General features: G+C 43.3%; 1 long non-coding RNA gene across 3 annotated transcripts; it reads left to right on the plus strand.

The window, feature by feature from the left end:
* The first annotated feature begins 549 nt into the window (after positions 1-549).
* Positions 550-27,013, plus strand: LOC133275202 (uncharacterized). 3 transcript variants are annotated; one of them, XR_009745434.1, is made up of 3 exons: positions 550-791; positions 4,013-4,192; positions 24,216-27,013. It is a non-coding gene; the product is annotated as an uncharacterized LOC133275202 (long non-coding RNA). The 3 variants fall into 3 exon arrangements; XR_009745435.1 differs by lacking the exon at positions 24,216-27,013 and adding an exon at positions 4,875-5,800 and having other exon boundaries at positions 551-791; XR_009745433.1 differs by lacking the exon at positions 24,216-27,013 and adding an exon at positions 13,860-14,041 and having other exon boundaries at positions 561-791.

A 27,013-nucleotide genomic window follows, 5' to 3' on the forward strand; every position in this document is an offset into this window, starting at 1 on the left:
ATTCTTTCCTCTCTAAAAAGCCCTGTAAGTAAAGCAGAATCAGTGAGGTTTTCCCTCTCTCTGCCTTCCTGGAGCCTGGGTTTCTTGATGGACGTGTTCCACTTGCAGGACTGTGTTGTTCCACTGCAAAGTCTTGTATTTGTGCTTTCCTCAATAACAGCAGGAGCCACGTGGACTTCAGACATACTGCTTGCAATAACAAAGCTGAGCCACAGAAGGGTCTGGACCACAGTTAGCTCTTGCGATCCAAGTACTCTTAGCACAAGTGCTCTTGGCTTCAGAAGGGTTAATATAAACATCTCAGAATAAATACTTCTTCATCTTATTGCACAACATTCAATATGTAAACAGTTTGTACACACATAAAGAAAAGAGTTATAGGAGCAGCTGATGAACAGCCCCTTACCCACTACAAGGGGAGAGCTTGTACAAGCTGAAAGACATTTCCAGCACTGCTTTTTTGATATGCTTGCTCTCTCTCCCAGCCTGGTGCTGCTCATTAGGAAGCAGAGATTCCCCTGTGTCTGAGGACAAGAACTGTGAGCCAGAAGATACTAAAATGCCCTGCCAAATATCCCTGTCCCACCTGACCAAGGAGAAAGAGTATCTGCTTCAGGTGTCTGAGTGCATCAACACCCATCATTGTAGGAAAACTCCCACCCAAAAGGAAAGGGAGGGTCCTCACTGCTGACAAGGGAGAAAGCAAGGGTATAAGAACCTTGTGGTGACTGGCTTTCATCTTGGCCTTTGTGAAGAAAAGCTTTCAGGACTTTGTGGAGCTAGATAGTGAGGTGAGGGCTGTCACTTGCTGTGCACAGGGACTTGGTATGGTGGGTTAATTTGCCATTTTGGGGTATGAGCATAATGAGTGAGAGCAGTGTGTTGGTCTCCCTCTTGCACAGGACACTGAAGGTTATTTTATGTGTACCTAGTGTTTATTATTCTGCTGTGTTGTTACTATGGTGATCACAAATGGTAATACCAATGCGTTATCCTCCATGTCCCTGACTTTGGTGCAGGTGCTAATTGCCACCTGAGGTCTATAAAAGTAATAAACAGTTCATGAAGTGCTACTTGCCTACTGCCTTCAAGGATGGGGAGCTCCCTTGCCTGGAGCCCTTTGATCAGTGTACTATTGAGTACCCAGGTTAAGTTGGTCCTTTGTCAGCCTTACTTCAGTCAGAATTATGTCATCTTCCTTTAAATTACATTTTATACAATGTAGGCCTGAAACTGTTGCTGGTCCTTTGTAATTCTGTAAATTTGTAGAATTAGGTCTTCTTCATCTAAATGGTATTCTATACAATGAAGGCCTGAAGCTGTATCTGACTCTTGCAATGTGTGTGAAGCTTGCTGGTGGTAGATACAGCTGTGAAGTTATTGACTTTCCAAGGTGACTGGGTTTTGACCCTCAAAAACCCCTAAATATTGGGAAGACAGTAGAAAAATCTCCCTTATTTTCCCCCTCTTCCCAGAATCTCCGTAACTCCTTTGCCTTCCCGGCCATATCTGCCCTGCGCCTTGAAATACTTTTGCCTATTGGTTTGTGTGTGTGCATGCACATACGCCTGCTGCAAATTTTTGTGTGTGCATATTTATATCTTGGTGGCTGCGTTGCCAAGGAGCTCTGAAAGAAAGCAGAGCTGAGATAACTTCTAATCCACCTTTCTGTGATAATGTGGCGCAAGTGAAAAAAGCCAGGGGTCTTTCTCTGCTATGCTCTAGGTTTGGTAGACTGGGGTCTTTAACAGGCACTTGGGACTTTGCTCTTTCTCTTGGGGCTAGTGCTTGGCAGGGGAGAAAGCAAATACCTGGGTGATTGGAAACTGTTGATCTTTGCTTGAGGAAGCCTTAGAAACTGCATGAATACTCCTGGTTGGGTCTGGGCAGACGGCCATTGTCTTGAGTCATCTGTGCCTGCTATCAAAGTGCTCTGTTTAGTTTTCCTTGTCTATCCCTGTGGAAAAGGGCTCATGGAATTGGAGGGGTGTGAGTCCTGCCTGAACTGCTGTTACAGCTGGTTGAGAAAAGGGATGGCCACAAAATCATTGTACCATCCTTCAGTAGATCTTGATACCTGAAAGTCACCCTCCTTGGTTTCTGTTCCCCTGGAGGGTCTCTGGACTGTTTGCAGAGGCAGTAGGAAGCCAAACCAGACAATGACCTCATGGTCCTTCCTTTCAGCATAGATTTTCTTTGCTTTTACTCAAAGCAGAGCCTAGATTTTCCCTAGCTGGGGGAGTGCCGGGGCTGTTGGACCCTCCGGTAGTTCTTTGGTGACCCTTCCTGCCTCTCGAGAAGATATCCATGCTTAAACTGAAATGCCTGATGCTTTTGCCACACTCTCCTGAAACAGGTTTGGGTTTGGAGCAGACTTTTTCTGATTATTCTTCATCGCATAATTCCTGACTTGGCCTCTTCTGCATTCGTTACTTGTACATAATATAATAGACTTGCTGGTAGCAGGGACTTGAAGAGCTATTTTGCTGATATTGCCCCTGTGTGGCAAATAGAAAGTGACAGTTTGACAGAGAATCTTTGAAAGATAATTAATTTTTCATTTTGACAAGGGTTTCAATTAAGTGTGTTATTCCTCATCTTCTGGATGTTATGAATAATGGGCCAAATGTTCCCCTGGAGTAACTGCATGAATCACCTCAAATGAGATCTAATAAGAATATGCAGCATCTTTTGAAGTTTCGTCATCTATCAGCTTTTTAGGATATTCGGTGCTTTCTCCATCTGCATTCGTTATCTGATGGAGTTGGCTTGGCTTTTGGGGGTCTTATTAATCTCCAAAGGTGGTTATAGAATATGGAATATCCATATTCTATAATAACGGCATCTAACTTGTAACATTACTGATGGGCTGATAGTGTTCTGTAGTTTTGTAATGTTTTTTGAATGGATGGATGCCAATACAAAGGGGGGGCATCTGTTACTGGTCAGTTTGTTCTCAATAAAAATACAAAACAATGAACAAGCACAGGCGACAGTTTCACTGCACAGGTTATCATGAAGCTGAACTCAAAAGATCTCAGCAAGCCATGAAAGGGATTATATCTTTTGCCATTATATAGTAATATTCTCCATATAGGGGATATTGCTTTCTTGAAAACATTATGCCTTTTTCAGATTGAGGGAGCATCAGTTACTTATCATAAGCATAAATAGTTCTGCCACTTTCTAACATTAGGGTATTTGGTTTTGCAGCCTTTCCTTTTCACCAACATGTCATTTAGATTGCAATTCCCTACCCATATCACATTCAAAGCATGTTGAGAAGAGTAAAATGTGATCCTGTGCCATTGCGCTGATTCTCTTGCCTGAAATGGGATCTATAAGTCTGTGCAATGGTTCTTGCACTTCCTGAGCTCACGATGTAGCTCACAATGTAAGAGGTCAGAGCTGTATTATTGCTATTAGACTGCTACGAGCAATAGGATGTTCGCAGGCATCCTCTGATAGGGAAGGAAAGGCAATAATTTGGGGTGCTGACTCCAGGTTCTGGCAGGCCAGTGTGGCTTCTTTACTACTCCTGTTCCAAAATTGCTCCTCCTAACTGCTGCCCTTCCTGCCTATGCATCCACATCTGAGCCTATCTTGTATCTCTTTTCCTATGCATTTTCCTCACTTATTAAGCTTCATCTCCCCCTCTCCTTTCTTCTCCCTACTTATTCACCCCTCCGTGCCTTTGTCAGGCTGCTCTCATTCTTCTCTGCCAAAGCATTAACAAGGGAAGTGGAGGGCACAGCGTAGGCAGCGTTCCTGCTGTCAGCTCTCCTGTCTGGCTCCATGGAGGTCCCAGATAGACAGGAGAAAAGACTACAGGAAGAATGATTACAAGAAACATTTTGCCTGGCCCTTTAGCCTTGGGATGTTCTGTGGAGACAGCCTAATCCATTTGAATGCAAGAACTGAGGGAGGTTAGAGCAAGGGACCATCAGGGATCTTTGCAGACAAGCTAATAGGTTCCAGCTGAGCATTTGTGAACATTAACTTATTTTTGCAGAGGCTCTGAATATGGACAGAGGCAGAAAGCACATCCTTGATGAGACAACAAGCTGCTTCCCAAATGCTAAGCCTCAACTCTCAAGCACAGAAGACCTCTGAGCTCTGCAAGGTGCTGAGAGATACCCCTGTACCAGCTCTCCATCATCAGTTTACAAAGCTGAGGGAAGTCTTACCTGAGGTGAGTGCCCAGAAAGCCAGCTCTCCATCACCAGTTTACAAAGCTGAGGGAAGTCTTACCTGAGGTGAGTGCCCAGAAATACTTCAGGGTGGCAAGTGAGTCAAAACTGCTAGCAAAGTGAGCCTCCCATTAGAAAGGCAGCCTATGCACCAGGTATTGCCTATAGAATAGGAGAATTATTACCATGTTTGTTTTAATTCTCTCTGCCTCTTTCTGGCTTCATCAACAGTCTCTTCACCATCATAAGCACTCCTTGGGTTTTCTACTGGTTTCTGTCTTTGAAACCTGTTTCTAAGATAACTTAATGACAATCTCCCAGTTTTGGATGCTAAGGCAATGATGCAACTGCTTTGTGCCCCTTCACAAGACTATGGTGTTGCTCACCTACAGGATGCTGGGCTCCCTTTTTCCTGTGGCTGGCATATAAGCTCTTGGGACATGACCAGCGTGTGCTTGGTCATCTCTGAGCGCTGCCTGTCTTCCTGCTCTTGGGTGAAGCAGTTGTGGTAGTGGTAACCTGAATAGAAATAAGCATCTGCAGAATTAGCAAGGGAGCCCATAGCTGTGTTGAATGTGCCATGCTGGGTGTTGCGAGAGGAAAAGCAGAGGCTGCAGAAGGTCATAGCCCCACTGTCTTCCTCCAGGCTCATATTCCAATGCTGCAAAAATTATATCATTACAGATTAACTGAGTGCACCACAAGTTTTCAAGCATTAAGAAAACTATATTGAGAAAGTGGTGATAGAATTTGTTATAACTGTATTATGAAGTGAAGCAAATAAAACTTGTATGCTTGAGTGCTTGAATGTGAAGAGATACTGCCTTTAGCCGAGTGATGCTCAAATCAGCCCAGTAAGGCAAAACCCTCAGATGCACAAGAATGAAAAATGAAGACTGTGTGTGGCTATATAATAAGGGGCTTTTTACAGCTTAGTACTTGTAATAGAGCATCACGAAGTAGAAAACGGAGGAAGCGTTACATATTTTACACAAGGATGGGAGAATAGTGTGATATTCTATTTAGAAAAGAACAGCAGTCCTTGGAATTTGCTTGACATCTGCCCAGTAGCTGGATCCATTCCTGCTTTCACAGCCCACACAGAGTGACACTCTGCAAACACAACATTGTCACCTGAACAATTCACTCAACAGCTCGCCATGCTGTCAGTCAGAGCAGGCTCATTTCTCTCCTTAAAATAAAATATGTTATACCCCCTCATTTTTTTCCCTTTGTCTCCAAGCCTTTGTTGATGTTGACAGCTCATCCTTTAGCCATCATTCATCCTGGCTACTGCAAACTTTGGAGAAAATAAAAACCCTGCTCCCCTAATCAGATTAGAGGGCCTGCAAATTGAATTCAGCCCCTCTCAGTGTCCCCTCAGCTGGCTGTCATTAGGAGCAAAGGCTGGCCCTTGGCGGAGGTCCAAACACCAGCTAACTGAATTTGAGATGCTGGAGTCTTGACAGGCCAACGAAGGTAATTGAAGAGCGGTGGGGATCTTGTAAAATTTCAGGCAGTGGGGATTGCACTGGGGGGATCTTTGGGACCCAGCTGGAAAAAGGGACGGGGCACTGAAAAGCAGCTCTTGTCACTGGGACTGGCATGGATGAATAGAGGAAAAATGGGTTTTTCAGCATACTGACTTCTTTGATCCCTTTTCTATCTCTGTCTTGACTGAATGCCCCAAATCCAAATATCATTGGGTGGCTGTAGTTCAGAAGTATCCGATGTTTTGTAAACATGCTGAGTTGGTAAATGCTGTGTTTGAATAATGTTAGTTCTTAATATATAAAGAAGCAAAAAGCAAGCTTACAAACTCATGTTTGGATTTATTTGCTGGAGTACCTTATCCTGAAGCCCTATTAACTCTTTCTTCCATGTAACTTAGTCTTTCAGCTCAAGTTGTCTTGCTTCAGCTGGGATCAGCTATCTCACAGCAAAACTCTTGTGTTATGTTGGTTGATGATGTTTCTCCTATCATCACAATTTACTAAATATACTAAAGTAGAGGGAAACTCTTTTTAGCCAGTGTTCCACCACACTGACATGGGTAAAAATTTTGGAGTTTACCCACATGCGAAAAGGTTCTGATGGGGAAAGAAGTAATGCTCTGGTCTGTCAATACTTGTAGATTTGGGGTGCTTTTAGCAAATTGTCCCACCAGAGGACAGACACCACAGCTTCTGTAGAAAGGACAGTGAAATGTATACATTGAAATTATGAGTTAGCACTGAGATGTAATGTTGTTGCACCAGGCTGCAATGGTTGCAGCAGACAGGTCTTTATAAAAGAGCCTTTGGGACACCTGATTCAGGCCCTGAAAAGCGAGACTGATTTCAGAAGAGTAAAGCTGGGCCTAACTTGACTCCAGAGCCTTCTTTCATCCAAGTGCAGCATGCAGAGTATGGAAGAGAAGGATCCCTTTGTAAAAATGTCAGGTCCTTTTAAAAAGATCTAAATTCCTACTAAAGCGTATAGGTGGACCTGTCCTGGGGACAGCAAAGTAGCACAAAGTGTGGAAGCAGGTGCCATCCCTACCTGTACAGCTTCCCCTTTCACTGAGGAGTAGGGTGGTGCGATTGCATGTACCTTTAATACGTTTTGCATCACTCTGTTTATTGATACATTATTTGCATCCTCGGTTAAAAGCCATAATGCCCATGGATTTTAAGTCCCTTTTTCTCCCCTCTGCCCCATCCCCCAGGAGAAGGATGTTTTGCAAAAGAAAGCTGTTTCCAGGGCTCCAGGGCTGACGTACTCTCAGGACACTTCATCTGTTTCCCAGCACAAGCCCAGCTCTATCCCAGCTACACAGTTTAAGCTGAGCTACTGGTGCATATTTGGTCTCTCACCATTTAGCATTGTTATCAGCTGCTTCAGCCTCCCATCCATCATTAAAAGTACAGTTTAGGAAAACAGAATAACACAACATACATTATAGGTAGTCTCCAGCTTCTCTAGACTTGCACAGCCTTAGGGAAGGCAAGCAAACTGTGCTGATTTAAAATAAACCTCCAAGATCTTGTTCTTTTCATGCAGCAGCAGTACTGTACGTAGGACCAGAAGTGCAACCCATTGTTGAAATTGTTAATCAAGGTCCAATTCTCAGTTGCCTATAACTTTGTCAGGTTATATTCCCTTGCAGTACTAAATACTTCCTTTGGAGCGGCTTAATCTGATAATAGGGGATCTAAGACTTTTAGCTCTTCTGATCATCTGTGTGGCAGACTACATGATGCTACACAATATTCCCAATGTGCACTTCCTCAGCTCTCCCTGTGATTTATAAGAATATAGTAATGTTCTACTGATGGCTGCTGCATGACTGGCCATGTACCCTGTGTACTGAATGTGCACAGAGCTAAAGGGGATGTAACATACACCCATGGGCTGATCCAGAAGTTGTAGGGTAGCCTTGGTTTTGGCACCTCCCAGCTTGTGCATGCTTAACTCCATAATCCAGCTTTTAATGATGCAACAGGACAGAGAAATGAAGTCTGGAATCGCTGGGTTATGTGAAGGCTGAATTCTGCTAAATATCTCCAGTATAGATGCAGAGGTCTCTAAATAGTCCCAGAAATTCATTGATTCCTCTTTGTTCTGATAGATCTGAAATCACTTCAGGACAACCACGAAGGTCTCAAAGTAAATTCAGGTGATCCTTTCCGATGAAGGTCATCTGTATCCTTAAATTTACCAAAGTTGAAAGCCTGAGATACAGTCTTATGCTGAATGCTTTTCAGTATTCATATGTGAGGATTTTCTCCCAAATAGCAACATGCAATAACATCCCAGAACTTATTCTTATACTTGAATGCACTAGATTAAAACAAAAAAAAAGAAATCAAAAATATTTTGTTATTTATTTTAAATCCTCTGGTGCTCAGACTCAAATGAGAGACTTCTGATAAGCTAAATGCGGGTTTATTGCCTTTTTGTATTGTTGAATCCAGACTGTCCAACTTGAAACTGTCAAATTGCCTACTGCCATGGTGCTTATAACACTGCTTCTGTAGATTGCACCTCTACGTAGAGATGAACGCTGCTCATCTGTTGCACCATGCAATTCGTACCTCCTTAGAAGAAAATATTTCAGTCACTGTTAAGGTTTTATGTAGCTCTCCAGCCTCCTACATTAGGGTCTGAAAAGAGCAGCAGCTCTTTGAATAGTATAAAGCTATCTCTACCCATCCAATCCATTACCACCACAATCCCCTCTCCCCCCCCCCCCAACCCCCGGCAACTTCTAAGGTGAAACTATTGGTCAGTGGTGGCCAAACATGAAAAGGGTGCATGGATGCAAAGGAGATCTGGGAGGATTATGACTTGGGTGCAGTTGCAGAGCTGCTGTGGAGCAGAGGGCTTCTGTTAAGCATAATGAAAATCTGGTACCTGGCTGCTCCCAGATCCTCTTGGCCAGTTGAGATAAATATACATAAATAAATGGTGTCTATTATGGTTGTTTATTTTTCTTTGGACTGGTGATGTGCAAGATCTCTAGTTCAAGTGAAGTGAATGTGGAGGGTTTGGGGATTTTTGTGCCCCTGGCTCTTGCTGTGGAGTTGCTTGCTGTCCTGCAATGCTCCTTCTCTTAAGATGTACTCCAAAAAGAGACTTGTCAGGAAGCTCATCTGCCATGAAACTACCACTTCAGCAAAAAGCTACTCTAAAAAGGGAACTAAAAGTCACTTCAAAGGTTGTCCTTGTTTCCTAATCCATCTTTAAGTCTGCACCTTCTGCCTGCCTTTTTCATCTTCCAAAACTTGAGGGATACCTCGTCTTATTATACTCTATATCTAATAGGCAACCTTTCCAAAATGGCCTTGTGTGTGTTTGCTGTACAGCTGAGAGTGAGGCCTCACTTTGTGTAATGGTTTAATTATAATGTCAATGTGAATTCATTAGCATGACAGCTGTCACTGTAAATGGGTGAGCAGGGAGGCTTTTGCCCCCCCTGGGGTCAGGGTAATTGATGTAGTGAACAGAATACTGTATTCACTGAACAATGGGACAGGTCTCCATTCTGACCCGGGAAGGGCAATCAGCCTAAACAGGGAATCGATAGCAGCTGAATTTTCATCCATGATCAGATTGATTCAACCATGTTAACCTCCACGTGCAGATTATGTTCTGCTGGAGCCTGGGTGGCTCTAGCACACCCCAAAGGAGGACAGGCAAATGCTGAGGCATTCATTTTCAATATAAATCTTGAGCAGCTGCAGTTTTGCTCCTCTGATCATCATCTGCCAGAACATCTGGAGGCAGTTCTTCATGTTTGTTTTGCCATTGCTTCCCCAACTCTTCTTGACATCTATTCCACAGCTTGTCTTCCCTTGCCAAGCCTGTCTTTGGAAAATGAGCTAATAGCACAGTATTGCTTGTTTTCCCTAAAGGATTTTTGCCCCATGAAGTAGCACAGTATTCATACTGCCTTTATGGGGAGTCCTGGTAAAGGTTTGTGTTCTTTGATATCTACTACAGGTTTGTTCCTCTGCAGGTCCATCACAGATCTTCTGTTGATGTTCCTCCAAATACAGTTGGTCTTGAGCTGACAAATGCTCCCTGTAATATTTACTCATCCATTTTTTCTTGCCTTTTCAGTGTTGTTTGTACAGTTGACCAAATGTATAAGCAAAGATTTTGTTTGAGACTGAAGGGGTTAAGAAAAAAATAAGGTGTTACTGTAGAATCTATAGGTGTTTTCTGTAATATTTCTACAATAACCTGAATACTAATGTCACTCCTGTAACAACAGAAAACATTGTTTGGATCAGGTAAAATCAAGTCAAAGTGAAGAAATTGGATGAATTATTGTTAAAAGCTTTTCTTTCTTCCTCGATGGGGTAAGAAGTGCTCATCAACTTTCCTTATTTCACTGAGAACAGGGACAGAGAGGTGTACAGAGACTCTCTTCTGTCTTTCTTACCATCCCCACCCCCCGAAAGTCCATAATTTCCCATGAAAATGGTATATTCTTATTTGAGGTCATGCTCAATAGTGTCAGAGAGCCCTGCCCCTCTCTGCTCCCTGCCATCTCCAGTGCTCTGGAGCCTGGGGGGGGGATGACTCAGATGCGCTTCAGGGTAGCTCAGAGTATATGTCTGGAAATACAGAACACACATGATGCATGTCGAATAGTCTGGAAGAAGAGAGAAAGCCCAAATACTTGGAGATACAGTTAGACAACTAACAGCAGTAGTAAGGAGGGCTGCTTGAAGTAGAAACTGAGGCCAGCAGAGCAGAGTGCAACAGGACTTGCTAACACCTAATGGACATTAAAGTGCATGATGAGGTGGGGAGGGGAGCATGGGTGTGCTGAATGACCACTGTGTCATCGGCTCTTCTCTCACACTTAAGGTTACTGCAACTACCAACTAGCCCAAGGCCCTTGCTCTTGGAGGAACATCACTTGGCTCCCTTATTGGGATCACACAGCTCATGCAGTGCAGGGCTGCAAGAGAGATTTGTTGTTAGGGGTTTTTATAGAGCCTTTTCAGCAACCTGCTTCTAAGCACACCAGAGAGCAGGAATTGCATGAGGAATCCATACATTTAAAAGTTTATCCTTTGTTGAAAATAAATGACAAAAAAATAAATGACAAGAAACTCTAGCATCCAAAAATAACTTTAATTTTGTATCTCTGGTGTTTTCAGGCTACCTTTATAATTTCTCAATTTGAAGAAGCTCAAATATTGCTGGATGCTAAGACACACAGCACACAGATTTGTTTGCTCTCTTGGAATGTTGTCACCTTGTGCTAAGGTCTTTCTGTTCTGCAGGGGTATGAGAAGTTCGGGGGTTTAAACTCAAAAATTAGGGGTTAGAGTTAGGGGTTAAGTCTGTGGGGTTGTTGACATCTGGACAGAGGAGGAGGACAGCAGAGTTCTTTCTCCCCAGAGCCCACCAGGCAAAGGTGGGATTCCTGAATACCACAATTCCCCATTCTGACTGTCACACTCTTCCTGTTAACCTGTTAAAACACAAATAAGGCTGTACAAAAAATTCTCTTTCCAAAGTTGGGATTGTTTGTTGCTTCGCAGAAGTCAGTGAGAAGGGCCAAAAATCCTCAGAGCCTCCCCTTCCTGGGGATACTTAACTTTTCATGGGATGGAAGGGGAAAATGGATTGACTGAGACAGCCAAATATTGAAATGGGAGTACTGTATCTGGAACGACTGTCTCAATCCAGTCTCTCTAGTAGCCTGTCCTGGCTCAGTGACAGGGCTTTTCCCACTTTGTTTATGTCAACATTGTCTCTAACTGCTGATTATGCTGGTTTTCAGGGCACATATAGTGTGGGTAACTGCTTTTTTTTTCAGTTGGAAGCATAATAGTAGAACTAGATTTCAGAAAAAGTAGTTTACGGACAAGAATATAGATACCTTAAATAGGAAGAGATGTTATGCAAGGGATGCTGAATTCAGACCTAAGAAACAGCAAGTATGATTGCCCTCTAATTGAAGGATGGGGAGAGGAGGATTTAAAAAGCCACCCCCCTTTCCTCCTTACTCAAAACTAAGCTAAAAGTCTATAAGCACCTTTCTTAAGTACTGGGAAGAAGTGTCACTGCAATTAATTTGCTACAGAATAAGGGGACCCACTGCAACGCACAGGGGCTGGAGGTGTGCAGAGTTAATCCAGTGGCCGGGAGATCATTGCTCTTTTAGAAGGAAGCAAAGGAAGCACTTTCATGATCAAGACTTGTGTAAGCCTTTAAAAGAGCATACTCTGTGTCTTTTACATCAAAGGTAGCAACCTGCTTGGGTTTAATGCTGTACATTGGAAACTGATGCTTAAGATAGATATAGTGGATGTTGACCTGGACTTGGGTAAAATGTGAAATATTAATATTGATAAAGGATGGAGAAAGCAGAAAGTAGGGAGAGGGCACAATCATATTGACTCCTGCAGAGGCCTGTGTGTGCACACACATGGTGTTGTCTGTTGGTTGCATAAATGCTTTTAAAATAATGAAATTACTTCCATCAGAAGGAGGAGAGAGATGTTTGCATGATAGGGGTTTGGGGAAGGAGGGAGGGGGAGTAGGAAGGTTTGCTTTTGTGATTTAAAAATATCTATGGTTGTATGTATACCAGCCAGGGAAGTTGTGCTGGCAAGTCTTGTAAGGCTTACAGAGGAAATGCAACACAAAGCAAGAAAAATATCTGTGGAAGCACTTTAGAATGAGCTCCAGAGGGAAAAGAAGAAGAAAAAGATTCCAAATGCTGCATACTGTGTGGTCTCTCTTGAGGGCTGCTTTGAGGCAAGAAAGAAGAAAGGCTGTATAAAATAAAAATGTATAGATACAGTTCCTGGTAAACTGACCTGAAGGTTGTGGCCAAAAGCAAGAGATTTTAGCTTTCCATTTTATGTGTTTCTGGAAAGAAGGAAGAGGATCTGCTGCAATAATCACCTTCTTATGCTTCAGTTCTGAATAGTGTCAGGATTAAGGAGAGCACATAGCCACAGGAGATGTTTCATTTGGGGCAGAAAGGGGAGGAAGAGAGAACCTTCCTGGGAATCATTTCCAAGTCAATTAGTGTTTGCTGAGTAAGGCACTAAACGAGCCTGGGGATGGGTGAAGTGGGTTTGGTGATGAATGGCTGAGTCCTCACATAAGCGGAGGTGATGGATGTATCCCAGACTTGAACTAGGGAGGTTTAGAAGTTAACTATACACCTGGTAACACAAGTAGTGAGGGAAGAAAGCAACAGTGCACTTGGTGATACTGTAGTTTCCTCCAGCTTCCCAAGTATCAGTCTGAGAAATAGAGGACACACAGCCAGGTAGAGACTTATGTGCTGTGACTGAGACTGTGCACCATAATGGGGAAACCCCTTCAGTAGCCCTTCTCCCTTTTCCCATCTCCATTGAACCCTTTTGTGATTCATAACCACTTTCTTCTGCTGGTTTTGGTACCAATCTAGGGAACAGACTTTTTATGTATGAGCAGTTTTGTATTTCTCTGAGTACCCCTGACAGTAGATGCATGTTTTAGAGAACAGCAGCCCTCTCAACCAGTCAAGAATAACAGGGCAACTGAAACTTCTGTGCTAGAAGGTCTGAACTAAAGCATTCCCCCCCCCCCCCCCCCCCCCGCAATGGAATTAAATGCCATTTTTACTAACTGGATGTAGGCATGTAGTTATTTTTGTAGCCTCCTGAGAAGCTGTAGTGGAGCAATTACTGCTTTAATAACTTGTGCTTGCATATGAATTTGTGCTGCAGAAAAGAAATATCAAGAGAACTTACAGCCAGGTTAAAGGAGCTGGTGTGTAGCTGCATTTGTCCCTTGCCATCCAGGCTTCTGCTGTGCTGCCGACCTGTTGGAGAGGTTAATGTGGGCCTCAAAAGCACACCTAGCAAACCAGTCCTTTGGACTGACCACCTCAGTCCTACTGCTTCAGTGTTTGAATACTAATTTGAGCATAGAGCTGGCATCTACTTTGCAAGTGTTTTCTTCTGACAGAAGCTATGGTTTTAATGTAGTATGTGACCTTTTTTTGGACATAAAGTGTCTAGGAAAACGTGTTTCCAGTGGTAAGATGGCCAAGCTAACTGCACATGAGGCATAGGAAGTTTAGGGAGAAATTCTAATAAAAAGGGATTTTACCCAAGTAGCTACTGAACAGTACAAAAAAATAAACCAACCTTCCTTTCTCTTCAGGCTTCTGCTGGCACTGTGACCCCTATGCAAAGGACTTTTTGCCACAGCAAAATCTGTGTTACATCAATATGTCGCAGTCTCCCTGCCCCAGGATCTGGAGATGACATGTGACCATATCTAAACTTACTCAGAGCTGGTGTAGACTCCCTGTTAAAAATAAAGCTAAGACCTGAAGTCCTTCATTCTTCCTTAAGAGTCCTGTTTTCATTTCCCCCTTTCTGCTGCGACTGCTAGGCAATCTCCCTGAAATCCTGGGGACTGTCAAGAGAAATGATGACATGTCTTCTCTTGCAAGTAGACCAGAAGTCTGCAGTGGCAGAGTCAGAACTGATTGCCTATCTTATCTCAAGTCGCTAGTCTCTAATTCAGGCTTTCGCAAACAACCACCAGCCCTGTTTCTTTCTGGAGCTGCAGGTTAGTGTTTAATGTACTGCTTTCCTGGGACTTTGCCTATCAAGTCTGAGGAAAAGCCTTTTGCCTTTTTGATCCAAGCTGCGAATGGACTCAAATCAAAATTTGAGGTGCAGAGAGCCCGGAAGGTGAGAGGGTGAAGGACGGGTGGCATCGTCTGTCACTCAGGACCTCTTTTTCTTGTAACCACTCCTGAAGCATGACAGGCCATGATTTATCAAATAATAGATAAACTTAAAATTAAACATCATTATGTTAAGTTGGGAGGTTCACTTGTCCTTGAACGGTGAGCAGGGCATGATTGTTTTAAAATGTGTTTACCTTTGTAATGTGTCAAAGTTGAAGCGAGATCCAATGCAGAAAAAGAACTATCCTGCTAAAGAAAGTCTTCCTTTGGTCCAGTATCAAGACCTATCCATCCTCCATGACCCATAGGCCACCCCCCAAGGATGACAGGCAAATAGTGTCTGAGTGAGCACCGTACAGGCATTCAGGCAAGTTTATATCAGCATTATGTCTTGTTGATGGACAAGATGAGCAAATCCTCTAGAGCTTGTAAGAGAGATAAGTGTAACGTGCCTAGTCTCATTTTCATAGACTTCTTGGTGTGGTCACAGTCTGGCTGCTCAGAGAAAACTATCTGCTGGTTTTGATAGTATCTACCCAAACCACACAAGCTGGTATGAAACAACAAGCTGTATGGTTGTCTACAAACCTGTTGTATGAACCCATAGGCTGCAAGGCTAAATTTGTCCAAGTGCATCTTGGTTTCTTACTCAAAAGGAACAGTCCGTCCATAGAAGAAGGCAGGGGGAGAACTGCTGGTGCAGAGTGAAATAATTTTACTTGCCAGGAGGTGATCACAGATACTTCCTGCTGCCGGTCCTAGATTATTTCCTTCTGTGGTAGTTCAAAGATGCCATGAAAACGAGCATGAGCAGTCTGGTTAGTATGATGAGCAAACTTCCCTGTGCATGTCAGTGGGAAGAATGCTCTAACCTTTCCCAGTGACATGTGCATCCATGCTGCTATAGTTAGCACAATGTTGCAGCAGCTTACTTTGTCCTGCCTAGCTCATGTACCAATCCAGCTCCCATACATACTGAAATCAAGTTATTCAGTGTTGTTTTTAATGAGAGAGACATAATGATAAAATCTGCTCTCTCCTACTTGTTAGGCATGGTTGTGAAGTTTAGAACAGAGTATATTCATTCAGTTGGAAGCAACCTACAACAATCATCTAGTCCAACTGCCTGACTGCTTCAGGGCTGACCGAAAGTTAAAGCATGTGTCATGATGTCTAACACGAAGGTATGGTTACTGCAGAATATTGCAATCACTATACTCCTCAAAGAAAGCTCCACTGCAGAATGAAAAATGTGATTGTGCAAAGCTTGAATAGAATATTTCTCCAATGCAAATATACTTTTAGATAAGCTAGCTTGCACCTATGTTAGTGTATCAGTGTAGGGCAGGAGTGCTTTTGAAGTCCATCTCCCACACATCCCCACTTAGCATGCCTTGGTTTTTGTTATGGGGCAGCCCTGGAGGTTGCAAACTGTTTGTTTTGGATGGACTGAAAGCAGAGATGTGATTCATGGGTGACAAGTCTGGGAGAACCAGGCAGCAGCAGGCTGTATCACCCCCTAGGTAGTGTAGAAGTTGGGTTCTCACCATCACTTGCTTTGCTCTACAGATCCACTCCTACTGCAGTGTTACTGCTTGCTGATGCAGACCTGGCTTTGATTTTTCTCAAAGATTTCAACTTGCAGTACTTGTTCTTTTCACTTACTTCCATTTTATTGCTTCAGTAATTTCACAGATCATTGAAACTTGAACTATGTCAATCTGTGGGTTTTTTTGGTTGGCTGGTTTAAGCTTTCAGTGGCTTCTGGGGTTTGGCCTTTTTCTCTTTACCATACTTTTACCAGAAACTGGACATCATCTATAGCTTGATTTGGAATCTTATCAATCTGCTGCTTCTATCACGTTCCAAACACTTCAATAGCTGCTTCTATGTTGTAGCATATGTTAATCGGTCAAATCTGCTTTCCATATCTAACACAACATTTTGTCTGCGGGCCTATCACATGTCCAGATGTGCAGAAAACTTGATCAAGGCACAATCTCTGGTCAGGACAAGCCACAAAGAAACTTAACGGTACATTTATCTGCTGATTTTTAATAGTTCATACAAGGAAAAGCAAGGCCTGTTGGCTCTTACATACAGCCTGGTTTTGTAATACTAATGCTATCAGTTTTGTGTCTTCTGTGGAAAGCCCTACTGTGATCTCAATTAAATACATTTTCTGCTTAATGACAGGCTTAACACTCATATTGATGTATGACATAGGATTTATTGCTGTATTTTCATTGTTATCTGATTTATTGTGATTTTTGTAATTTTACTCATGATAATTCAGTATTGGTGTCTGCATAAAGTGTGGGATTTTCAGTAGGGACCACTATTAACCCAATCCTTTTTCTGATGAAGCTTATGTAGGCTTAAATCTGCTCTTCATAAAAGTGGATGAGTCTCACTACTGATTTTGAGGAATAAGTGTTACGAACAGTCATCACTTCCTCAAAATCTTTCTTGTTATAAATACGCTGTTTTCAATCCCAAATATAGTATGGGCAGCCTGTATTGACCTAGTTCCTAGCTGCTGCCTGTGTGCACTGCAGTAGTACAGATAATTAACACTTCAAGTGTGTGTAGCTCTAGCTGGTTTATTTCAAGCAAACAAGCTAAAGCCTACAACATTTGTCTTGAATGCTTTTTCCTGCCGTTGCCGGCATATGTGCAATAGCTTATAAGCATGCTACCAATCAACTTGCCCTCTGATTTGTTTCATTATTGAGCTGAAACTTTGGATAATTCATGAGCGAGATACTGGTGTCTTCTGTTAGTGAAATAAAAGAGTAAGATCTATCAGCAAGGAACATGAAAGTAAAATTATGCACAGTCACAGGTCCCAAACCAGACCAACTGAATCATTGCAAAACAGGCATTTGAAACCAGCCTCTCGCTTGCCATTCCTGCAGTACATCAGGGAATTTACAGCCACTCTCTGGTAACAATAGCATCGGCTCCTGGCAAACTGGTGGGGAGAAAGGAAATCTTTGCCTTTTCACAGTGCTGAGACAAAACAAACATGACTTCTTGTAAGTGAAATTAGCTCTTGATCCCTGAGCTGTCTTGGAATGGATTTAGCCTGGGTTCTTTTACTGCTGTAGCACACCATCCTTGCTGCACACTGTTGTGACTGCTGTGCAAAGCACTTTCCACCATAACACTAAGTTTTGTGGTTTATGACAACACCTACTGAGCTCAAAGAGGCACTGATTTGTGCCTGAAGTGCAGGCTGCTAGTTTCTTGGCTTCCACAGTGATCTAAAGCTGTCTGATGCCTCAGACAAGCCATCTCTGGGACCAGGAGGATCAGCACTTGTGGCTGCTCTGCCTGGCCGCTGATGACAGGTGCCTGTCACTTGAGAGCAGATAATGTGCTGGGGATGACAGCTTGCTGTCCCCCCTCTGAACAAGCAGAGCTTTGGGGACCTGGCGTATGATGTGTCTCACCCTCATCTCCTCTGGCATGGCCATGCAGGCTGCCAAGCCTGACTGTGGGATTGGACCCCACAGTTTCTGTCTTCCAGGAAAAGAGAAACATATTGCTGACTTGTTTGGGTGCCCACTCATACCCAAACTGTTGCCTTTACTGGCAGGATCCCTCAAGTGACCTGGTTGTCTTTTTAATGACTTTGTTAGTTGGATGACACATTGTGCTTGCCTAATGACCTAAGCCAGTTCATGTTTTGGTCAGCTGGAATACAGGTCTTGATCCAACCACCAACAGTAAAAGGAGAGTTGATGTTTTCAGGCTGACCTTGAGATATCAGAGATTTTAGTGGCAGTGTGACACAGGCTATCCTGATTGCACTTTCCCCTCTTCAAATAAACCCCAACTCTTCCATTTTCTCTGTCTTGTTCTATTTACCAGAATATCTGAATGCGTCCTCATGGTCTCAACTGTCATCTTACAGATTCAGTACAGTAGTTATTCAAATGATTTCACTGGTTCATTTGTTAGACTTCAAGACTGCTGGAGTAAGGAAGATCCAAGGTTTTTATCTTGAATGCTGTGTGTAGGTGACTGAAAAAGGATCAGCTAATATCTTATTATGCTATGTTAAACCTTTGAGACCTTGTTAAATGAGCTTGGTTTGGAGAACATGGTACAAAGATCAGGCATGGAGTGAAACTTCTTTTTGCCTGCTTTAATTGTGGACTTGGCAGTCTTTTGGTAACAGTTGGACTTGATGATCTTAGGTCTTTTCCAACCTAGATTATTCTATGAACATGTCAAGGTGTCTTTACACCATTACAGATAATGTATTTAAATGCTTGGTGTCAGTCCCAACAGCTGCTCTTCAGAGTAAATCACCTGCAATTTAAACAATCAAGAATAACTCCAAACACACGCTAATCTGAAGTCAAGCGATCCTTGAAATCACTGTGTGTAAGAAATATCACAGCATGTGATAGTCAAGCACAAGAAAATCCAGTGACCACTATGTGCTTAAATAACTCAGAGACGGAAAGCAAATTTAAGTTAAATTAGTGGAGTCATGGAAAGATACATTGGCACTAGGAGAACAGTAACTCAAAATGGGTAGGAAAGTGCAGGGTTGCACCCGCTCATCCTTTTATTCCATGTTTCTGATGGAAAGAGGTAGGAGTGTTCTTTTGGCTAAGAAGTGATGAATTCAAACATAAAATTAAAATGACAAGTTTTTATATAAAAATTCACTCTATGCATCCACTTCCCCATGTTTTCTTTCCTCTCCTGAGGACTGGAAAAACTCCACAAGCAAATGCTAGAAAATCAGGAGGAATCCCAGTGCCATTCAGTTGAAACTTGAGAAAATGTAGGTTATAAACACTCTGGTGATGCAAACATGCAGGTCAATGCACAGCTGAGCAGTGCATTTACCTTCAATGTTGGAGAGATGGGAGCTAAGCTGTAATATTGATGAGGATATTGAAGGGGTCCTGCTTTCCAGAAATGCTTTTGAGATGATTGGGCAGAGCCTTGGGCAACATGGTCTAGTGTGAGGCGTCCCTGCCAATGGCAGGGGAGTTGGAACTGGTTGATCTTAAGGTCCTTTCCAACCAAAACTGTTCTATGATTCTATGATGATGCTGTGCTGGGGTGGATGTGTGAAGAAATCACAACCTGCCTGAAGTGGTTTGAGGCAAAGGTCCAGAGAAGTGCTTGGTCTTGGGCCTCAGTGTGGAGGAACATCTGGAATCTAGCACTTTGCTTTCCAGCTTGCCTGTAGGAGACAAAACCACAGGTTTTGAAGGTGGGTGCAAGGGTAAACGGTTCAAGACCTGCTCCTTCTCACAGTGGAATCGGTTACTGTGGCCTGGGTGATGTGGTATGTTTTCCTCAGTATAAGAAAAGTTCAGGCTGCTATAGCAACACCAGGTAGTAGTCAGTTCCAGTTACTGCATATGTTAAGTAGCTGAGGTCTGCAGTTTTTCAGCACAAAACACACAGCTCCTTACATTGCTTGGCGCGTTACAATCCTCCTGACCCTACCAGTCCCTGCAGTCCCCTTGGGGAGTACCTCTGCATTTTTCTTCCCTTTTCTTCCAGCTAAAAAGCACTTGAAAATATTTTGGCACTTCCCCTTCCGTGGTGAGAATTTGGCTGGGGTTTCTCTGGGAATAACTATCAGCCACTTGCAAAAGTGCCCAACCTCTCTGTGAGCCCGCCTGTGAGCCAAAGCTTTTATCGGGGAAAGTTTAATTCTCTGTAGCTCTGCTGTGACTCTTTTTCCTTCTTGTTTCCTGTGCTGGGGTAGATGGTGTGATTTAGGACTGATGTCTCAGAAGATCAGGGTGAAAGCATCTTCCCTGAGGGAGGTGGGCAGAGGACAGCCTGGGAACGCTTTCTATTCACACAGACAGGAGTCTGGAGCCAGGGGTACCTTTACTTCTGAGCTTCCAGCTATTGAGGAGGGTGACTGCTGCTCTGCCTGGGCTGCATGGGTCATCTTCCTATTATCCCCAGACTTTGGCTCTCCCCTCCCCAAAACTCATCTTCAAAGTCCATTGTCCAGTTGTGCAGTGAAAGCTGTAAATCTGTACCCTTGTTTAGTGTGGCATGTACTCTGCCTCTAATCCAATTTCCCTTCTGTTTGTTCTCTGTACAGCCTCATTCGGCCTGACAGCTATTTAATAAACCTATTTGCTTTTCTTTGACATGAGGCAGAAGTGGTGGGTGTTGAAGAGCCATAAGGCCCTAGTGGACAATGAAACCCTTTCCCACTCAACACTCTTCCAGCTCAGCACAGATAAATTGTTTAGAACTGGGAAATTAACCCATCCTATCTTTAAAATAGAAAAAAAATAAAAAGGCAGCATTCCCAGGCTGGTCCACAATGGATTACAGTTGGTTGTTTCCTCCTCCTAAATGAGAAACCCTCTCTCTGTTCATTGGTGGAGATCAATAGGGCTGTAAGATTACTGAAGACTATCATTTATGCACCTTTTGTCACTTACAAGGAAAAGATTCATGGAGGGATGCTTGCCTTTTAAAAAACATTCATCTAAGGTACAAAGAAACAATAACACTCTGAGAAGTTTAGAGAAACTGACCTGTTAATTTGCCCACTAGGAAGATGTATTACAAAATGTTCAGCTTGGAAACCTTTTCCTTCGGTTTTTGTGCGTGCCTACTTTTCTCTGCACTCTCTTCCCTCATGGTAATGTTAGCATGTGGAGCACTGTAGCAGGTATCTGTTATGGAGAGCACATCCTCCCCTTAGGGAAGGGAGGAGAAAAGTTAGTTGGACCTTTTATGGCACAGCTGGAAGGCACACAGAGTCTGCAGTGGTGAAGATGATATAAGATTAATGTTTAGCTATGTAACTATTTAAAAACGAGAAAGATTTTTCTTCTGATAAACTTAAAAAAATGAAATAAATATAGCAAAAGTTTTAGCTTTCTAGGACTCTACATAGTAACTGAGGTTTTCTTGGTCTTCATCTCTTAATGATCTGGCATATTTATCTGTGTATAAAGTTCAAATGCCAAGCACCTAAATTCTAGGGTAATGGGAAAAGCAGATGTGGATTGTGAGGCTGTTTTTTCTTTTAGATCTTGAATATTATGTAGACTTCGTGATGACCAAATGGCAGAGTACAAGTAGAATATTCCCTGCTAATTATTCCAGCTATTTAAATCTGGCTAGCTTTTAAGTGGACTTCTGCATTGTTGCCTGTAGATTTCCACTTTGGAGCAGGGCCTCACTGAATTAGATGCTGTATAGAGACGCAGTGAAAGGAGGTCTTTCCCAAAGAAGTAATGCAGAACATCCACAAAGAGCCATTTGTCTTGCAACCTAACTTGAAATCAACATATGTTATAGTCACAAGGTTATTGGGAACCTGAGTTAGTGAATCCGAATGGACTTAGTTACCATTCTCCTTTTTTGTTTTTATCTAGTGCATCATTTCTGATAGGCAAGGAGCAAATTGAATATCCCTTCCCTTTGCCTCTTTAATACATAGCAAGTATTTTGATTCTTTCAACACTTCCTTTTAAGCCACATTTTCTAGTCTCTGCTTGCTCCCTCTATGCTCACTTCTATACTCCTCAGTCCATGTCTTTTCTTCTGGCAGACCATTAGCCCCCATATGGATTGCTGCTGGGGTAGCAAAGGAATGTAGTGATTCAGAAAGAGAAAGGTGCCCTAGGAAAAGAGGAATTGTGGAAGTATCTAGAAGCAGAACAAAGTTTTTAAGAGAATGCATTTCAGCCTATTCTTCCCCATCCCTGGTGCCCTTTCGGCTTCTCTTAAGCTGCTTTGTAACTGTAAATGTATATTGCCTGCACAGCTGAGAAATCTTTACTTTTACGTGAAGTATTGCACCTGATACATGATGCAGTCCCGCAGTGGAGCACTATCAGGGGTACAGAGGGCACAGGGATGTACCAAACAGCATACAGAGACATGCGTTGCTGCATTCTGAGTAGTCATGGTCAGCTCTAAGTCCCACCTTTTTTCCCATCAGGTGTTTCCCAGCCTGCATTTGCAACTTCAGTTCTTCCTGAGTGGAATGTATGACATCCTACTGAGATGTTAAAACATCCCTATTGATTTCAAGAGAAAAAAGGAGCCAAGTTAATTTTATAATTACAATATTACAATCATACTTGGCAAATGATACCAACAGATATGTTTAAAGCAGCACCAATACTCTTCAACTGCATTATCCCTGGCACTTTCTTTTTATAACTATTCTCAGTCCTAGGGTAGGTTTGAGAAATATTCACTTCCAAATCCACAACTACACCAGTACGCCATTTGTTTTGAAGTTGCTGACTTGTTTCATTTTTGTTGTGAAAGAGGAAGGTCAACACCAGTGGAAAGAGGTAGGGCTGCTCCCTGATGTCATGCGGGAGCTCTATCAGCTGTGGCAGCACCTATCTGCAGTGAAAGGCCAAGTGGCAAGCTGAAATATGTTAGGGAAAAGACTTGCTGGCAGATTGATGGAGAACGCTGACATATTTCTGTAAACCACAATACAAAGGGAGTTAATCAAGACCATGAGGAGTGTCCGTCATCTGGAGAAGTCATTTTCCACCTCAATTAGCTGGTAGTTTAGGCAAACACACATAATGGTTAGCCCCCATCTGTCTGAGTGATGTTTTCTTGAGCAACTCTTATGCTGTGCCCTCACTGAGTGTCTCCGTGGTGGTGCTGCTGGTAACTGGTAGGCTTTGTCCGCAAGCCAGTAAATCCTTATTGACAGGCTTAGCTTCATGTTTGGCTCAAATAACATCCCCTCTGAAGGCAGAGAGGAAGAGGAGGATATATCCAGGCCCAGTATGCACAATGTCTATCAGAGGGCTGGCAGGAATTGCATTTCTCTTTGTTATATTGATTGTCACATTTTACAAGGGAGGCATGTCTCTATTGCTGGATTTGTCTCTTTTGGGATGTGAGATTTTTCTCTCCCTGTTTGTACACTCATTTGGCATTTCCTCTCCTGGAGTGACCAACGTCCTCATTCTGCATGAAGTCTATGTGAGCTCTTTGAAGAAAAGCAACATCTAGTACAAAATGATGACAAAAATTTCCCAAAACCAGTGATCAAGAGGGGAAAAACTGAGCCTTCAGGCTTGTAAGTCTAAACAAAGGAGGCAATAAAAATGTGGTAGAAAGAGATGATTTCTTTTAACCTTTTTACTGTAGTCTCTGATATTATCCAGTATAGGTTGCAGCCCTTTTGTTTTTCACTCTCTGGGTTTGGCAGACCTCTGCTCCCTGGCTGCAGTAATGTTTTTTTTCCACTGTCTGTTCTCCAGTTTTTGGTGTCCCTCAGCATAATGGAGCTCTGTGGATTTTCTTCCTGCCTGACAAATGCCCTGTTATTGTTTTGGACCACACTGGAGGGTATTTACAGCTAAAGCTCCCAGTAGTAGCATGCAATGCATTGACAAATATAAGTTGCATGTCTCCAGGCACGGTTTCTTTACCTTCAAACAGTAAATTGAGCAGTGTAGACGGGGTGGGCTGAACCACTCTTATCAACCTCAGTGGGCTGAGATGCTTTAATAGTCTCAGGTCTAACTAGGGCACCTACGGCAATCACCTTGCCCAAATAACTTATACAACTACTTTTTTTTCCTATTAATAGACAACCATTAAATTAGGAACTGTAGAAAGTGGTATGAATTCAGTCAAAAGCTTCCTCTTTCCTATACCCTATACTTTGTGCTATTTCATTACCAGGTGTAAGATAGGAATAAGTAAAATCTCCCTGGTGAGAAAAATAGCTTGTAAGATAATATGGTTTTGTGCTAGGGGAAGGGTTTGTGGGTCTGTTGTAGAGAAGCTGGTGCCAATCTCTTATCTCTGTGTCACAGGGAAATGCTGCACAGGGACAGCATCAAGGTATTGCAAGGAACAAGTGTTTTGCAAACGGAGATGTGGAAAAACACTGCTGCGGCTGTGATGTCTGTCCCTCTGATACGGATGGCTCTACAAGGGATGTCCTTGTGCATGTGTGTGTCTCCATTGGAGAAGCAAAGGGACAAAAAAACCTCTTTTATCCTGCACATGGTGCCTTTTGATTGCCGACATAAAGCAAGAACATCATCTTCTGGTGTTGGGCCCTTCTGAGTTATGGATTTCAACCTCTGCTGAGCTTTCTTGGTAGCACCAAGAACATTTTGGTGAGGTCAGTGCTCCTGTTGCTGCCGACAGACATAGGGGTCATGGAGGTGGTCTTGCAGTGTGCAAATCAGCCTTAGCGGTGTCTCATTAATTTCCACTGCTAAATAGGATTGGGGCCTGGGAGTCTGCAGCCTTGGCTCTTCCCTTCTTTGCACCATGCTGATCAGGAGCCACTTCACTGGAGTTACTGGTGACACCAACCTAATAGTCACCCTGAGGGGAAAATCTGGCCTTGTGATTACTTTTCCTTATTGAATTCTTGATTACTGGGTCAGGGAATATTTTGCATCCCCAGGACCAGGGTGGTGCATGGCAGATCACTTGTGCCCCTCTATCTGCCAGCCCAACTGAGGGAAGACACTGAAACCCCAAACTAATTCTGCCTATCTGGAAGAGCAGCTCCCTGCCAATGAGATTAAAATATCACTGGCACTACATGTTCATCCCTAGCATATTTCTTTTCTACCAGAAAAATATTCCCCTCTTGCCCTCTCATCTCCTGGCTTCTCCTTTTTCCAGTCCCATTACTGCTGGGAACACAGAAGCCCTGGCTGAGCCACCTCTGTGTCCTGCCATTCCAACTTTGCACCATTTCTTTGGGAGGTCTTAGCACTGATTAGAAGTGATATATCTTTGTAAAGGAGTGCCATGGGGCTGCAAAGAGTCTGGCATGCTGCAGGGGGGCTGTGGTGGGTGCCACCCATGGAGGATGCTGGCAGCACCCCACCATGCCTGCATGGATGGGTGAAGCCTCATGCATGGCTACAAGGCTGTTTGGAAACCACATGAAGTGCAAAATAAGACCCTTTTCCACTCCCTTCATGGGCTAGAGACAGACAAGCTGCTTTCTGGTACCCATCAAGGCTGCCTCGTGCTGGTGCTGTGTGAACCAGAGATGAACACGTTTTGGGGACAACCTCTGCACATCAGCGTGACAGAACTGTCAGAGTAGTTTGCAGGAAGAGGAGCTTGGCCAAGGGGTGTTTGATTTGTGCTAGCAAGAAGCGGAAGGTATCAGTGCCTTCACAAAACAGAAGAGAGGGCAGCACGTGGGCAACTTGAAAACATAGGATTCCAGAGATAGTCTGAACTGGGAATTAACTTTTGAAATCCTTTTTTCCCCTTCAGCCATTCCCTCACTAACACATTGACCCCAAAACACTGGCAATACTCGAAAGGGTTGGCACAGCAGCACTTGAACACAACAATCTGTTATTTCAAATTTATGCCTTAGAGCAGCAAAGATTCAGCAAAGCTTTTGAAGCATCACATAGACTTTTTCTCAAATCTCTTTCTTCTGTTGGGAGGCTCTTGGGTGGGAGGGGGAGGCAATAATAAGGGTGGCTCACTTAGATGCCAAGAGAGGCAGATGCATCAATGCAGTTGGCAGAGTTTCTCTCCACTGTAAAAGGAAACTGCCCAATGGATGCAACACCATCATAGTGGTACAGAACATCAGCCTTATAGTGATTGTGTATTGTTATGCGTTAATAGCATTATCCCAAGGGCAGTGTTAAACATAAATATATGCAAGTAACTTGAGGTGACTCCTGTCACTGTCAGCAGCTGAAGGTAAAATGTTTTAACCTGCAAGCGTAAGTTTGCAACCCTGGAAAACAGTGACCAGGATAATGCTCTGGTATGCTTCCACAATGGCAAGGGGGTCAAACATTCAGAGCGAGATTCAAAGATGTAGGTACAACAACCTCAGACATCAGCTTAAGTTCTCCCCTGGAGTTTCCTAATGTTATCTCTCCTGGATGCTAACCTCAGCCGCTGCATATTTGCATTTCTCTCAGTATCTAGAGAAGTGGCCTGAGAAGTGAGGGATGAGGCTGCTCTGTCCCAGAGCTGGACATCCCATCCTGCATCAGTGCCCTCCTGCTCTGCACCACCCTGATGTTGGTGCCCAACCCGAAAAGAGCCACTCGCCACTGGGCAAGAGGTGAACTTTGCAACAACCCCTTTCCTCTGAGAAGGCTGAAAGAGATTTACAGCTCAGTTTAACCAAGGCTTTTGCTATCAGTTGGCAGAACTTGCAGGCCTTTCCTGCCTGGCAGTTGCAGACAGGGAATTGCTGATAGCCAGTCTGAAATCTGTCTCTTGCTCTGAGTCGACTCCATAGCTACCTTGTCTGGTGCAGTTATAAGCTCTGAGAGATTTATATATTTAAAAAAGGGGGATGGGAGGGAGAAAACAGTTTGGCCTAACCTCAGGGTCCTATGGGACTGTGAGAGGAAGCAAACTGGAACCCATTTTCCTATTTCTTTCTTGACCTTATCCGCAAGCAGCCAGCCTATCTGCAAGTGGCAACTGTGGAAAATGTGCTCTGGCCACTTGGTGTGAAAGATAGGCAAGACTCCTAAAAAATCTTCTCCGCAGCTTATCACCTTTCTGCTGGCTCCGCAGCAAACTAGTGCCCCACTGCAGAAGGAAACTGGCTGTCTGTAAGGCTGGACAGGGCCTCATCAACAACTGATAAGCTCCC

The sequence above is a fragment of the Pezoporus flaviventris genome, unplaced genomic scaffold (genome assembly GCF_033815535.1).
Source record: "Pezoporus flaviventris isolate CSIRO_AGI_PZ_B2104156 unplaced genomic scaffold, CSIRO_AGI_Pfla_v1 ptg000037l, whole genome shotgun sequence".
Lineage (NCBI taxonomy): Eukaryota > Metazoa > Chordata > Aves > Psittaciformes > Psittacidae > Pezoporus > Pezoporus flaviventris.